Source organism: Pleurodeles waltl, chromosome 5 (assembly GCF_031143425.1).
Source record: "Pleurodeles waltl isolate 20211129_DDA chromosome 5, aPleWal1.hap1.20221129, whole genome shotgun sequence".
Taxonomy (NCBI): domain Eukaryota; kingdom Metazoa; phylum Chordata; class Amphibia; order Caudata; family Salamandridae; genus Pleurodeles; species Pleurodeles waltl.
The window spans coordinates 538,361,917-538,378,579 of record NC_090444.1 but is presented as its reverse complement, the minus strand read 5'-3'; positions in this window follow the sequence as shown (position 1 = coordinate 538,378,579).

Genomic DNA, 16,663 nt, shown 5'->3' with positions numbered 1-16,663 from the left:
AAAAATATTAATTACAATCCAAAAATAAACAATAGTAGAGAAGGTATTGGACATTGAAGGAGAGAGATTTACTAATCCAACTCCAGTATAAGCAAAATCATGGAAAGTACTGGATTTTGGAGGGGTTAGATTTACTATTTCCAGTCCAATCTAAGCAAAAGCAGGGAAAGTGTTGGGCTCTAGAGGCTTAGATTTTCTATTATGAATACAATCTGAGCAACGGTGGTGTAAGTGTTGGCCTTTGAAGTAGTTAGATTTACTGTGTACGCTTCAATCTCAGCAATACTAGGATACACAAGGAAAAGTGTTGGACTTCGGTAGGGTGAAATGTAATATTCCCACTCCAACACTGTTGGAAAGTGGATTATTGGCAAAGGCAGGTACATACCTACACTAGGCAATAGGCCACAACTCCCCCACATAGGTTCAGTCATGGTCTCAAAAAATTTATCCTGACGCAACCCTTGGTAGCTGGCAATTTAGGAGATAAAGAACCTCATTAGGAGACTGGTGGTCTTAAGAACGCCAGCCTCACGGTGGCGGTCAGGACTGCTGCTGCTGTGGCGGTCCGACCGTCACATTAAGACCCTGGTCAGGGTACTGCCGTCTCCGCTGGGAGAGGTGGTCCCGACATAATGACGGTGGCAGAGATCGCAATCAGCTGATTATGACCTAGTTCTCCACCAGCCTTTTCAAGGCACTTTTACTTCAATGAAAAGGCTGGCGGAGAACAGGCACAGGGGGCCACAGGGCATGGGCAGTGCAGAGGTCCCCCTGCCCAGCACCCTCGTAATGTTCACTGTCTGCTGTTCAGACAGTGAACATTGTGAGGGTGCTGGTGGCCCCTGCAGCAACAGAATTGCCTTCGGCTCGATTTCGAACCAGAGATAATGCTGCTACCAGTTTCCCGCTAAGCTGACGGGCGGAAACTTCGGTTTCTGCCCGCCAGCCTAGCAGAAAACTAGTAATAGGTCTGGTGGGGTGGTCGCCACTACAGCGGCTGCCACCCTATCGGGAGTTTGGCGGACGGGTGTTCCCGTCCATCAAACTCATAATTAGGCCCAGTGTGTAAAGTATTAAAAAAAACACAAAACAGCTATAAAATAAAAAACAGGAAATAGTTTCAAAATCCAAAAACTATTTAGAAAAACATATCCATTTTAACCAGAGCACAGTCCCTGGGACTGTTTAGCAGTGCCTGGGGCACCATCAGAGTCAGAAAAACAACGGCATAAGTGAAAAATGGGGCAAAAAGTTAGGGGGCTTCTGCTATCAGCCCAGTTTTCCACAAAAACAGACAAAAGCAGGGAAAGTATTGGACTATGAAGGGGTTAGATTTATTATGTCCACTCCATAATAAAGGCAAGGAAAGTGTTGGGCTTTGGGCTGGTTAGATGTACTATACCCACTCAAATCTAAGCAACAGTAGAGAAAGTGTTGGACTTTGGAAGGGATTATAAATAATATTCCCAATCCAATCTTAACAACAGAAGGGAAAGTATTATACTTTGGAGGGGTTACAAATACAATTCCAATTCCTGAACATTTAAAAAAAATGTTTAAATACATAACAAAATAAAAATATTTAAACATAACTAAAATGAAAACAATATTTGTATAAACAACATTAAATTGAAGATCATACTTTCCACCGGTTGAACTCAAAACTATAGGTCCTGCCTGATGGTGCGAGATGGCTACTAGGTGCACTGTGCATCTCGAACACAAACAAGAGATGTTGGTGTCAAAAGCAATGATATGTTACAATTGGTATCACTTTTATCAGGGAAATACAATTAAAAGACTCATTGCACATAAACTCCGCACAGCAAACTCTCCACCTACTAAAAAAGGCTTATACAATATTCTGTTAGATATTGTTGCAGATGGTATTGAATTGGTATAAGCATTTAGAATAGAATTACATAACAATTCATAGTGAGAGAAATCTAACTGAAGGACAAGGTATTTGGTTCTTAACTCAGTATGAGTAAAGCATAATTCCACGGCAAATATAAAAAAATACCAGCTTTAATCCATTCATTCCTAAAAACAATAGGTTTATTGAGTTGGGATTATGCCTGATTGAAACTTTTTTTGACAATCTGATATTATGATCAATTTTGATATCATCAAAAGATGATAGTGCCAGTTTATTGGCATGTAGGATGGGTGATATTTTGCCAGCCTTAGGATGTGTCATGGTCAAAAAACACAGGCAAAGGAAAAGAGTGCACGAGAGAGGGGGGAGCATATATAAGGTCAATAATATGAAGCTATAGCAAGCTTTGGGCAATGATGAAGGATGTATGATATTTCTGAAGATCAGGCAATCCAGCAAAATGTTCTTTTTGGGGAATTTGTATGAACTTAAGGCCAATATGTTGAGGTTTATTATTCTACATTAATTTATTAAATAATTTGTATATTTTAGTAAAGACAGTAAAGGAGAAACAAGTTGGTAGCATAGTGGCGTCTAAAGAATTTGGGGAGTAACAATCATTTTAATCGCTTCAGTACGTCCCCAACAATTCAAGCGAAGAGTTTACAATTTATCAATTTATCAAGGGTTTCTTTTGCATTGGTAAGAACCTTCAAACATTGCTTTCTTTTGTAGCTTTAATATAATAAAAAAATGTAAGACCTAGGTATTTCTGGGGGGGGGGTATTTCCATAAGATGTGTGTATCTGATATCACAGAGGAGTACATAATATATTAAGCGGGAAAACAAATCTGTTTGGATGCTATTTAGAGAATAACCAGAAATATTAGCATATTGAATAATAACATGTAACATAATATGTATTGATGTAGCAATATCACAGTACATAATCAGCATAGGCCAAAACTTTTAAAATAGTTTCCTTGAAAACAATTCCAGTAAAGTCTTTATTATTCTGGAAAGAGCATAAGGATGAATCAATGGCAATTAAAAACATAAGGGGGGGGTTAGAAATTGGGTTTCTTGTTGACGGAGGTATGCACCTTGATCAATCAGGAACCACAATCCTATACCTGATGGTGAAGCAGAGGCCTTGCCACAGTGCTGACTCTGAAAGCGATGCACTAGTTCTGTCCACACAACAGGAGAGATGCGCCTGTTCTGTCCATGCAGTGGCAGAGATCTGGTGGTAAACTGAGGCAAGCACCTTAGACCTCACTGTCAATGGTCCAGGACTGGGCTGGCACACTTGGCAGGGCAGAGTCACAGATGGCAGAGCCCAGGTGCAGCAGTAAGTTGGTTGGAAGTCTTTTGTCATGAGACTTTGGATCAGGAGACCAGTCGGATGGTCCTTGGAGTCACTGTGGGTTCAAGTGATTCAGGTCATGTCCTTCTCACCCTGGCAGGGGAACAGCAGGCAGCCAGCAGGGCAGCACAGCAAGGCAGGAGTCCAGCAAAGCAGCAGTCCAGCGGGGTGGCTGTCCTTCAGCAGCATAGCAGTCCTTCTTTCTGGCAGAGCAGTCACAGGTCAAAAGTGTACTAAATTGGCAGTGTCAGAGACTGCAAAGACAGGTTTTTGAAGTGTACAGAGGACTTGTCCTTCCTGCCCTGGCTCCAGACTCACTACCAAGGGTTATGCAGGCCTTTGTGGTAGGACAGGATACAGCCTATTCAGGTGTAAGTGACCTGTGGCCAGTTCATCCCTCCCATCCTGCCAGGATAGCCCATTGAGGCCCATCGAGTAATAGCTAAGTTCCCATTATGTGTGGGTGTCTAGAGCGAATACGCAAAGACAAGCTGTCACCCCATCTCCACCCCTCCCCCCACCAGACAAGTAATCAGAGACAGGCAGCAGTTATCCAAAGCTAAAGTAAGAAAATGCCAACTTTCTAAAAGTGCCATTTTAATAATTACAATATAAAATCGGACGTCAACATAAGTTGTGATTTTAAATTGTGATTCCAGAGACACCAAACTTGAAAAACCTATCTCTTCCAGATTGTGAATTAAAAATTAAGAAAATGTAGTAAGGTAATCGCAATGTTATCCTATGGGAGAGATAGTCCTTGCTAGAGTGAAAAATGACTTTGAGACTTTTTCACTACCAGGACATGTAAAACTTAAAAGTGTGTGTCCTGCCTTTTGAATACATTGCACCCTGCCCTGCACCCTGCATTGCACCCTGCCCTGGGTTGTCTAACGCCTACCATAGGGGTTTTTAAATGTATGCAAAGGGAAGATTTGGGCAGTATAAAACTGGATGTACAGGCTCTCCAGTGGCAGGTCTGAGACATGGTTAGAGGACTACTTAAGTGGGTGGCACAATCAGTGCTGCAGGTCCACAAGTAGCATTTTAATTTACAAGCCCTGGCCACATGTAGCGCAAGTTGCTAGGGACTTATAAGTAAATTAAATATGCCAGTTGGGGATGAGCCATTGTTATCCTGTTTTAAGGAAAGAGTTCAAGCATGTTTGCACTGGTTAGCAGTGGCAAAGTGCACAGAGCTCTAAGCCAACAAAAAACAAAGTCAGAAAAATTAGGAGGAGGAAGGCAAAAAGTGTGGGGATGGCCCTGCAGAAAGGTCCAATTGAAGGTTAACAGACAACCTTGTATAGTACCTCTGTGTAGGTTAAATTAAGAGGAAAAGGAACCATTGGTACAGATTGTGGCAGAAGGGGGCAGTATATAAAGGGTTAACCATGCTTAGAAAGTAATGCTTCTAATGTATGACACATGAATTGCTAGTTTACTTTATCAAATACTTTTTGCATTTAAGGCTAATAAACCCAATAGATATCAGCCAAAGATATGATATGACACAAAAGAGTAAAAGGATAGGCATTTTTGTGCTATCGCTTCTATTATTAAAAAAAAAGTATGACAAGGTTTCGTAATAGCTTGCATTTGAGTCTTATCTTTTTTAATATGTGAGTAGTTTAAAGTCGGCCATATTTCTTAGAGTTAAAATGGTAATTAGTTTTGTCTTTAGAAGTGAGTAAACCTGCTGATTTGGTTAGTAGAGTATTATATTTATATCTTAATTTTTGAAGTTTAGATTTGTATTGATCATCACATGAGGAGATAAAAAATCTTTCTAAATCAGCTGATTGCTTTTCAAGTATAGAGGCTAGCGTAAAGGATTTTATTTTCATGAGCGATAAGGGGTACTGTGACTCCTCCTATATATGCTTTAAATGTATCCCAATTAACAATTCTAGAGTTGTCATCCGGGTTATTGTAAAAAAATTAGTTACTGATGGCAGTTGAAAGTTTAGCAGAATTAGTTGGATTTAAAACAACACTAGAGTTTATTCTCCATCGCTTTCTAGGAAAAGTCTCACTTAGTACAAGAGAAAAGGAGATTAAAGCATGGCCAGAAATTGTAAAAGGTTCAGTGGTGGTTGAATTTGTAATCATATCACATAAGTGCTGAGAAGCCAAAAGGTAAGCAGTCCTAGAAAAAGTAGAATTTGCGTTTGAATAAGGTAACGTTTTTAGTTGTAGGCTGCGCCAGTCTCCAAACGTCAACCTATTTAGTGGTAGAGAAAAAAGAATTCAACATGCTAAAGGATTTGTTGGATCTAAATTTGAGGAACGGTCTAATAGAGGATCACAAATCAAATTTAAGTTTCTTTAGTCATATTTTTCCAGGAAGAAGGGTCATCTAGTGTGGGAGCATCAATGTTAATTAGATTAAGAATATGTTTATCAATTTAAATTTAGGCATAAACAAATCTACCATCTGAGTCTTATTGTAAGTCAAACATAGTGCGTGAGATTTGCATGAAAAAAGAATGGTAACTCAATTTTTGCACCCCATAACCAGTGATGAGATCCATCCATTGGACACCAAGGGGGGGGTCATTATGAGTTTGGTGGTCTTTCAGGGAGGCCACCGCAGTGGCGGCCGCCTAAAGACCACGATGCTGGCGGTCATGTGACTGCCGTATTAAGAGCCACACTGTGAAGTCTGCCAAAAAAAAGCAACATTTCTTAAACCGCCAGGACACTGGAAGATGAAAAAGAGGCGGTCCCACCACCAGCACAACCTGGCCGACAAAAATCCTCCCATCATTTTACGGTTCACAAATCATGAAAGTGGTTCTTCCATGGCAGAAAACCATTGGTGGTGCGAACCGCGGCGGTCTCAACGCACATCACCTGGAACACAACACCACATTGGATAGTTTGAACACCCCACAACGGACACACATCCACACACCTGACACACCTACTCACTGCACTATATAACACACCCCTACACAACCCACAATTCTTTGCAACCAGACACACCACAGACAACCAACATTTTACAGAGATACAAAAAGCAACAATACACACAAATATACATTCACTATGCATACATCACACACCTGAACAACATACACAACACACATTTTACCACCACACACAATCCACAACAACCGTCACCCACTCACAGCACCTACGCCTCATCATTTACCTTTTTCTGCAGTCTTTTTCTTTGAACACTACCCCACCATCTTCACCACCACTACCAAGTCCCCACAAAAACACCCACGTTTTAAGGATGATGAGTTAAGGGCTGTGGTGGGCGGCATTTTCAGGGTAGAGCCGCACCTGTTTGGAGCACAGGTCCAGCAAACATCAACTGCCAGGAAAATGGAGTTGTGACAAAAACAGTCGACAGGGTCCATTCTGTAGGCAGCTATCCACGCACAGGGAAGAACATCAGAAAGAGGTGGAACGACCTCAGGGTGAAGGTACAGTCCATGGCATCCAGGCACTAGCTGTTGGTTATGAAGACTGGTGGACCTCCTCCCCCCTACTTTCACATCTTGGGAGGAGAAGGTATTGGACATACTGCATCCTGAGGGGCTGACTGGAATACCTGGGGAGTGGAGTTGGGTAAGTACCCACAAAATCCATGTCACCCAACTGTCATGTCCTGCATGTTCCCTCACCACCTTACCCCACCCCAATTAATATACCACCCACCATGCCTCTTTCCAAATTACCTAATACCCCTCTCTGGCATGCCACATGTCCACTAATCTCATCTGGCTCCACAGCCTTAAAAATAGCACATGAAGTACTGGCAATCATAGATTTACAACTCCCACAATGCAATATCCCACCATTGTGAAAACCTGAATAGTGCACCAAATGTGAGACGTTATGCATGTAAAACTAACTACGCATCTAACCCAACTTGAATGTTTGAGTGTGAAACAGTTAATGCCAATGACAGCAATGCAAGGGGCCACTCCCACTGTCATTACAAACAAAACACAGCTATAGCTGAGTGCCCAATCATAATGCCCTCAGAATGAAGATTCCCGATAATGAAATGTACTCACCTAGGGTGGAAATCTAAATGGCAAAGTGGATGCACATGCAGTACATCCAGATACAGGACAATGTCTATTGCTTACCCACATACCGTGTCCCAACTCTGACACTACTGTGCATTGTACAGCTCTTTTTTGTGCCATGTATCATGCCAGAGACTTCATTAGGCAACAAAGATGAACACCCATGTAAAACATCAGACAACTTAAGATGGTATCAGCTGTCCAATTGCTACCAACATAGTTTAACAGCTTTAAGCATGGTGTATGGAATTGAAGTTACAGAGTCTCATGTTGTACTAAGTAAGATTGTGCAGCAGCTGTCATTGTAATTTCTGGGGCTCATGTTAAGACATTGTATGCACCTCACACAACATCAATTACACCCTAAATGTAACAGGAACTATGTGTTCCACTTCTCCCACAGGTAACCTTGCCATTGTCACCATGGACAGGATACCGGAGACTGTCACTACCCCTCTGGATGAAGGCCCAGGTGAGGACAACAACCCTGGATGCCTGGGCACTGGCGACAAAGCTGGCCCATCAGGGACACCTGGTCACGCAACAACTGTCAGCCTCACCCTGCCCACATCCACAACTCCCAGCCATGTTGCATATTCACCCCCAAACCTGTGTCCCAAGGACTCTCTCATCCGTTTTGTGTCTCCTGTCACACTTTACAATGATGGTCCTGCCACCACTGGGAGTGGGCACACTGTGCCAGGGGCACAGGCACATGGGGGTACGTTGTGTGGAAGAGATGCTGTGGGCCAGAGGATGGGGGCTCCAATGGACAATACTGACCAGGAAACCATCTCCCAAGTCTTGGGAGCCTACCAAAATTCCAAAGGCATGACGGACCAGGTAATCACCATGATGGGTTAAATCCAAAAGTTGCAGAGGGACAACCACCAAAAGGTCATGCAGCAGTGGCAGGCACAAAATGCCATCCTGGTTTCCAGTACTGTTGTGCTGAGGGACATCAACACTACCCTGAGTGGTCTGCCACACAACATCAGGCCTTTTCCACTAGTAATAAGTCATCAGGCCCTTCAGCATCTACAGCTGCTAGTAGAAATGAGGCCCTGCCAGGGGAAGGGCGTGCCCACGACACCCCCCCCCCCATAGCAGAGGAACCCTCCTGCAAATGTGGAAGTTTACCCAGAGATCCAGGAGGAGCAAATGCCAAGACCAAACCCTCTGCCAGGAAGTGAACCTCTCCTGACTTGTTTCCCTTGTGTGCCACAGATACACCCTGTTGACTGTTCTGAAACCTATCTCCACTATCCTATGATGCAAGGACACTGGACTTGTGTATCCTAATGGTGTACCAGCTAACCTCATGATTTCAGCCACCATGACTGAACCCTTCCCTGTTTACCTTGTGTTTTTTAAGTTACTAATCACCCATATTGTTTTACTGTCCACAATAAATGCACTTAAACACAGGTCCCGTGTAAGTGTCATTTATCAACCAGGTACAACTGTTATGCATGCTAAATATAGTATTGACATGTCCCTCTGTATTATACAATCTTTGTTATGGACATCACTCGTGGACGCTATCAGCAGTAACATGGACTGTAACATGGACAGGTGTATACTACATCTCCACACATTTATTGCTAGCTATGCAAACAGCACATACAGTATAACTGATAGCAATTTCAGGATGTTTGCTAAGGTGTCATACACTACTAAACCACAGGATACAGAAGTTAGGGACAGGTCCATCTTCCTACAAGCCATGAGGCATACAAATTGGTCCTTTGTATCACCTGGTAAAGCCTTAGCACATACCCATAACGCAGTGTCCTAACCCCCATGGTACTGACAGAGATCAGTACTGATGTCCCCAGTCCAGAGATCTTTCACTTACCTGTAGGCTTGTCACTCACCTATGTCAGTCCACAGAGACATGCAGATTGGTCTGCAAAGTAGGAACACGCTGACAGGTAAGTTCAAGGTAGATTACATACGACAGAAACCATTCTGATGGTAGAGGCTATGGTCCTAAATTTTTACATGTGTCAGACACATTTGGACACACAAATGACACCATTTGACCACCTCCAGTACCCTATAGGTTATCTTTATAGGAAAACACAATTCCACCCCAGTGTCCTTACAGTCTGGAATTGTTAGTTACACTTCATATAATCATGGCAATTAGTACCTGGTTTCAGCCATGTCCACTACTCATGTCTGCCTGCAATTCTCATCTGCTTTTAACACTGTCTGTGACTTGCCATGGATGAGGAGCCAAACTGCAACTCAGCAAATCTGTGAATGACAGAGATAAGGGATAGGACATAGCAGAAAACATTCCTAAATTCAGACAAGTCATGTTCACAAGTGCGACTTTGCATGTGCATTAACAAAACATGACACTGTAGACCACTCTGTTCTGTACACTATACCAAAGTGCAGTCTGCATGCACAACTCACTCATAGGCATTGGAGCTACCTGAAACCTCATAGATGATAGTAAAAAGGAGGTGACATACTACTCATCAACTCTAGGTTACAATATGAAATCTCAGCATAGAGAAGGCATCACATACCTTGAGTGAGTTGAAGTACTGATTGATGAGATCTGCCCTGAAATCTCCAGCTTCATTTTCATCTGACTCATCATCACTTGGCAAATCTGCATTTCAACCCACAGGTTCTGCTGACTCACCCTCATCTGATAGGAATGGTATCTGATGTCTCAGAGAAAGACTGTGGAGCATGCAGCAAGCAACAATTATTTGCATTACTTTTTGGGTGAGTAGAAGAGGGCTCCTCCTGATATGTCCAGGCAGCGAAATCTTGCCGTCAGGAGCCCAAGGGACCGATCCACAACACACCTTGTACTTCCGTGGGCCTCATTGTAGCGGACTTCGCCTGGCGTGGTTGGGTACCTCACTCGTTTCAACAACTAAGGACGGTTTGGATAGCCAGAGTCACCTGTAAGGAAAAAGGTAGAAAAACACAAATATATATTGAGGACATGCACACTTGTGATAGCAGGAGATAAACTTTGCAAACACATATGTCAAACAGACTTACCAACCAGCCAGGACCTCTCTGTGTTGAGTCGTGTCATCAGCAGTGGGATATTGCTGTTCCACGTGATGAAGAAATCATGGACTGATCCTGGATACTTTGCACTGACTTGTGAAATGTACCGGTCTGCCAAACATACCACTTGAATGTTGATGGACTGGTAGTTTTTCCTGTTCCTATATACCTGTTCATTAGGACTGGGAGGAACCAAGGCTACATGGGTGCCATCTATGGATCCAACCACAAGTGGAATGTGTCCCATAGCAGAAAAGTCTGCCTTCACATAGGCCAAGTCCGCACGTTGGGAAAACCTGAAGTAACTGTCCAGGTGTTTCAACAATGCACACAGTAAATCATTCAAAATCATCAGACTGAACATGGGCTGAGACATCCATGCAGTTAGGGCCACTGCATTCTGAAAGGACCCAGTCGCCAGGAAGTGTAGCACTGACATGACTTGAACGATGGGAGGTATGCTATAGGGATTGCAAATGTCAGACATCAGATCTGGCTGCACAAAGATCCATGATTGTATGCCTATTCAGGCGATATGTTTGGATAGCATGTCTCTCCCTCATGCTGTGCAGGTTTACTAGTGGGCGGTAGACTGGAGGCTGTCTTCCTCTCCTCATGCCAGGGTAACTATGTGGAAACATAAAAATATTGCATGTGACATGAACAATGCACACATAATGAATATGTCCATATACAACTCATATATCTGCAGTTGAGGTCGGTTACAACATCTGACATCTACAGTACAGCATATTGCTATTCATCCTATGACACTCCCCTTGGTGCACCTTCCCTGAATTACCTAATGTACTATACATGCATGTTTATCTGTGACTGTCAGTCCAACCGACTTTACACGTGAAACACATACTGTAGCACCTAATCTACAATACCAACACACATAGGATGTTGAGAATAGGTGTACATTTCTATCACCACAAATCCATCCATTACACAGCTTTAACTATTCACATGCACAAATAGACTACTAAACCTGCAGGCAGTACTTACCGATATTTAGCACAATATAGGGATTTGTTAATGACGCAGATTTCAAAACCTTTCCATACATGAAATGGACTCAAAATGGCAGCTGACTGATGTACCGTACTGGATATGTATAAGTGACCTAACTCCGCCGGCGGATGTCATCATGGCAGTAGGCGGTCACAACCGCAGTGGACATTGCCATTGGAAGACACTGCTGCCTTTGGCAGACTTGGGCCAATTGTGATGTCCACCGGTGGTGATGGTCCTGCATGTGGCAGATGTGAACACCAACTTCTGCAGTATTGCCCACTTGACTCCTGACACTGCTGCCAGCAAGACCTCCACTACATGAGCTGCTGTGTACTACCTCTGGGAGCTATCATACCATGACCTGCAGGTGATAGGGCCCCAGCCTTCATCCTAGAAGAGCTCAAAAAGCTCAGGGAGGAGGTCCTACCCCTGTATGAACATATATATATGGTGCACCAGAGGAGCAGGTGAATCGAATGGTATACCAATGTGTGAATGGTGTAGTGTATGATGGTGTACCTGAAATGTAAAGTAGTGAAGGTTTTGCTGCATGCAGATGCTAAATTGTGCATAAGTGTGAACTGAGAGGATGGGAATGTTTGTCTACTTGCTGTAACTCAAGTGTTCTTTCCACTTGTGTTGGTATGGTGCATGTGGACATAACTTTTTTCTTTGGTCTGTGTCATCCATGCATGTCAACACCCATCAAAAAAAGAGAATCTTTCATGCCATTGCCAAGCAAGTGAGGACCGTGGGGCTCCACAGCCAACAGAGCACCCACTATAGGAAGCAGTGGGAGGACCTGAGACGCTTGGCAGAGGCCCAGTTGGGGATGTTGTCCCAACGAGGGAGAGGTGCCCGTCGGACCTTGACCACCCTAATGGCCCGCATTTTGGCGGTGGCTTACCTTGAGTTGGATGGGCGTTTGAATGCAGAAAAGCAGCCGCAAGGGGGGAAGTACTGACTAAACACATGTACATGCCTCTGTCAGTTAAGTGTATGATGTCTAAGTATCTTAGCTGTGACAATGTGGTAAGTGCTACAGGTAAAGTGCCTCCTAGGAAGACATAGTACTACAGTTGCCAACATTGATACAAAGATGTGGACATTGTATTGTCTATAGGGACATGTTGCTCACATATGTTAACCAAATAGTATGACAGAATGTGGTGATGCACATGTGACAGTGTCATATGTGTACCTCTACCCTGCTATACAAATGTGTAACCTGCTGTGTCATCCTTCCCACCTACTGATCCACAGTCTATATACCCAATTGGTAAGTTGTCCTGCTCTTTGGTCTTATTCCTGTGTAATGAAACAGATGGAAACCTCGTGTGAGGGTTTTATCCCAATCAGGAATTTGACATGGCATACTTACTAGAGTCCCTCTGAGGTGTGAGGAAGTGTCCCCATTGTTATGTCTGAACTATACACTGGCAAATGTGATGTTTAATCAGGGTGGACATCCTAAATAGTGAAAAGCATGGTGGTAATAATACATTGACGGTACAAGACATATCATTGACATGTGTTTACAGACACTTTATACCATGTATATGGTATTGAGAAGGTAAGTGGCTAGCCTGCTGATTCCTTAGGCCATGTGTTTTGTCCATGCTACATAGGGCAGTATCATACCTATATTGGTGAAACATACACTGTTTTGTGCCCACTTCATGTGTCAATTGGTACTTCATGACTTTTTTTATGTTGAGGGCTCTACTTTGCCATAGTTAGCTTTGCTAAGCTGAGGTTGTTTAGACAGATTTTGTAATGGCTCAGCTCATTTCATCCTGACAATAGTGTAGCAAGTGTTCTATTTGACATACACTGTTGGTGGAATTGGATATGTTGTCAGTTAATTTGCTGGACGCTAGGTGTATGTATCAATCATGGTTACATTAGTAGTGGGTTATGTCAGTGTTACTTCTGTCCTAAGATGTTACATGTCTGGACAGTTGGTAGTGATGTAGGTTTTTTATGTAGTCATATTGAGGTTTCTACACAGCATGAATAGTGGAATAGAATGAGGCCTTCATGCACACAACAGGTATCCGGTGTATTTAAGGTGTTGGTATGCTCCCTGTGGTTGTCTGTGGATGTATCTTGTGTGCTACGTAGGCCCCTATTGCTGGACATAACTTTGTTGGCTATGTGTCAATGAGTAAGATAAGTGGGTTCAGAAACTCTAAACATTTTGTAAATACTTTTGATAGATGTTTTACTGACATGGTATGTAATTTTATGAGCCTCACTGATTGGCTATGCCATATGAAGTGATTTCATCTGAGGTATTTGACATTGTGAATGTTATGGACAGAGTCACATGTTAGATGTGTGATTGCAAAGCAACATGCTGTGTTGTAGTTGAAGTGAGATGAAATTACTTTCATGAAACATGACAACTGGTGATGGAGTGGGCAACGGTGGATTAGGGGTAGGCATGATATTGTGATGTCAGTTATCATTTTCTAAGGATGATTTGTTGATACAAAGTGATGATCTGTATAGTGGGAGACTTTTTATGTTGCCAAATCATCTGGTGCATGATTAGTTTGTGTTACAGCTGAATTGATGAGATGGTGATGTAGTGGTCAGATGGTTGAGTTATGTTTGGGTGATACTGTTGTCATATAGGATTGTTGGAAGTATGTATTTGTGACATGATGTAGGCTGTAAATGGTTCCTACTTGGGGCTTTCTTAGACATAGATGTGATGTTACTATTGTGTATGGTGTAATGTATGTGTTTGTTAAGATTGTGATGACCCTCTCTCTCCCTCTGTTTCTCTGCATCAGCGTGCAAAGGAGATGGAGCACAGCCGAGTGGGGAGGCAGCTGACCACGGGCCCCGGAGTGCTGATACCACTGACACCGAGGGACCCAGTGGCCCGGAGGGTGAGGGGAGTGCCATGGGGGAGACAGAATTCACATTTTCGTCTTCAAAATCCTCTTCCAGTGGACACTCCTTGGCGGTGGCGGATCCATCTGGGACCACTCCAGCACTAGTTGTGTCACCCACCCCCTTAATACCACCGCCCTCCCTGTAGCTCTCCTCCCAGTTGGCCGAGCCCACTCACCCAAGAGGGTGGGCGTCTCCTTTGCTGCAGGCACCTCTGCTGCTGCCCCTATCAGCCCTGCTGCCCTCAGTGAGGAGACTATTGACCTCCGGAGGTCCATCTCTGTGGGTCAGTCGACCACTGTGAATACCATCCAGGGACTGGCAACTCAGATACAACAGAGTAATGTGTTCCTGGAGGGCATTCACTGTGCACTGACTGGCCTACAGAGATCCTTTCAGGCTCTGGCCTCCACACTGACGGCAGCCAGTCATCCTTTGTCTTCCGTTCCCCCTCCACCTTCCTCATCCCAATCCCAAACCCCTCTTCTCCTACCAAGCCCAAGCACACAGACAGACAAGCATGCATCCACCTCAACATCCAAGGGTAGCTCAAACAAATATAAGCACCCCAAAACACACCACATGCATGCACAAAAGCAACATCCACCTCCGCACACAGCAACAGTCACAACCTGCCCTAACACCCCCAGAACCCCCAGCATCATTGACAGCACACCTGACACCACCCCAACGTTCACAGATCCAGCCACTACTCCTATCCTACCCACAGGCAGCACCACAGCAGACCCTCAGACATCCACTCGTCATCACACCCACAGACACCACAAGCACAGACACTCCTACATGCAGCACATCGACCATACCTGCAGTCACCACCCCAACAGACAATCACCCACCCACCATGGCATCCCCCAGCACCTTCACCTCGTTCCTCCCAAGACACATAAACGCCCTCACTCTCCCACCCAACAGACACCCACCACCCACAAAAATACCTCACACAAACATGCACCCAAGACATCCACACCAACACCTCAGACAACCACTCCCTCTCCCTCCACACCAAAACCCTTTTGCTATTACCATCGCTGTGTGTCTAAAAAAGGTTTCCTTTCGGAGTTTGCCCTTTTCCCTACTCCTCCCCCACCCCGAGATACTCCTAAACGGTCTGTGTCCCTCCCCAAGTCCGGCCCTTCCACCTCCAAGACCTCCCATGCTCCCCCCTGCAAGTACCCATGCCCCTCCCCCTACCAAGACGTCAACCCCTCCACCAAAAATCCAACCCACCCTAAACCTAAGACCAAGCCCAAACACCCCCTCCCAAGCCAGATCCCAAAGGCCCCCCTCCAACCCATCCCCCCCAACTCCCCTTCACCAGAAGTGCCTGCCTGCCCCATAGATGTCCCTACCTGCCCCTTAGGTGCCCCTACCTGTGGAGGTTACATGGCAGTCAGGAGTCAAGTTCGGGCACACATATGTGCACTATGTGCACTGAGACTTTTTATTTAAGGACTGGCCTTTGTTTTTCCAATATTATGGTTCTAATAATAATTTAAACCAACCTGTTGTTGGTTTCCTGGTTACAGCTTTGTCATGCATTTCTTTCCGTAGTATGGAGTTGTTAATGGCTGACATTAGTTGTGTGTCTGTATGTGTGTGTGTTCTGCTTGGCTACATGTGTTATTTAGGCAGCATGTGAGGTTGTGTGCTGTGCTTTTGTCTGAAAGTGGTAGGGCGTGTGTGTTCAAGAGTTTTTGTTGTGTTGGAATCATGCGCTGTTTGTGTTGAGATGCTGTCCCAGGTGGTGGGGGACGTCCTGGTGCTCACTCTCTAGTTGATGGTCATGGGAATCAGGGGAGGGGTGACGCTGGACTGATACACATTGGTTCTCTGTAAAACAACATTAGGTGAAGAAAGGAGGGATGTTGTGTGTTGATGGGAGAGCGAGGCTCCCCGACGATTCAGGACTGGACTTCTAACATGTAGTGATGCAAACAGGCTGAGGAACTGATATACTGGGTGAGAAGATGTCTCCTGAAGCATAGGAAAATATGGGGGCCCTGGCAAGAGGAGGTGATGGAGTGAGAGGGAATAAGTGAAACACTAGGGTTGCTGGGAGTCACCCGTCTCCCGCCAGTAACAAGGATCATAATAGTATTTCAGATACGGAAGAGCTCTAGATTAGCAATACTAGCTGTGGCTGTGGGAGGGTGAAGCTACGTTGGGCTCCCTCTGTAATCTTTCCCAAATGTACCAAATGTGCTCTGCTATGTCCTCGCAGTTATGTGCGCACACAATCGGATCCTCTTCGGCCTCTCAGTGTGTTGTTTCCACTTGCCAATGTCATAAATGAAAGGAAAACAGAGGGTACTGTCAGACACCTATTTTGGAAGAGCAATGAAGCACACTGATACCAAAGAAAAACATCTGCTTAA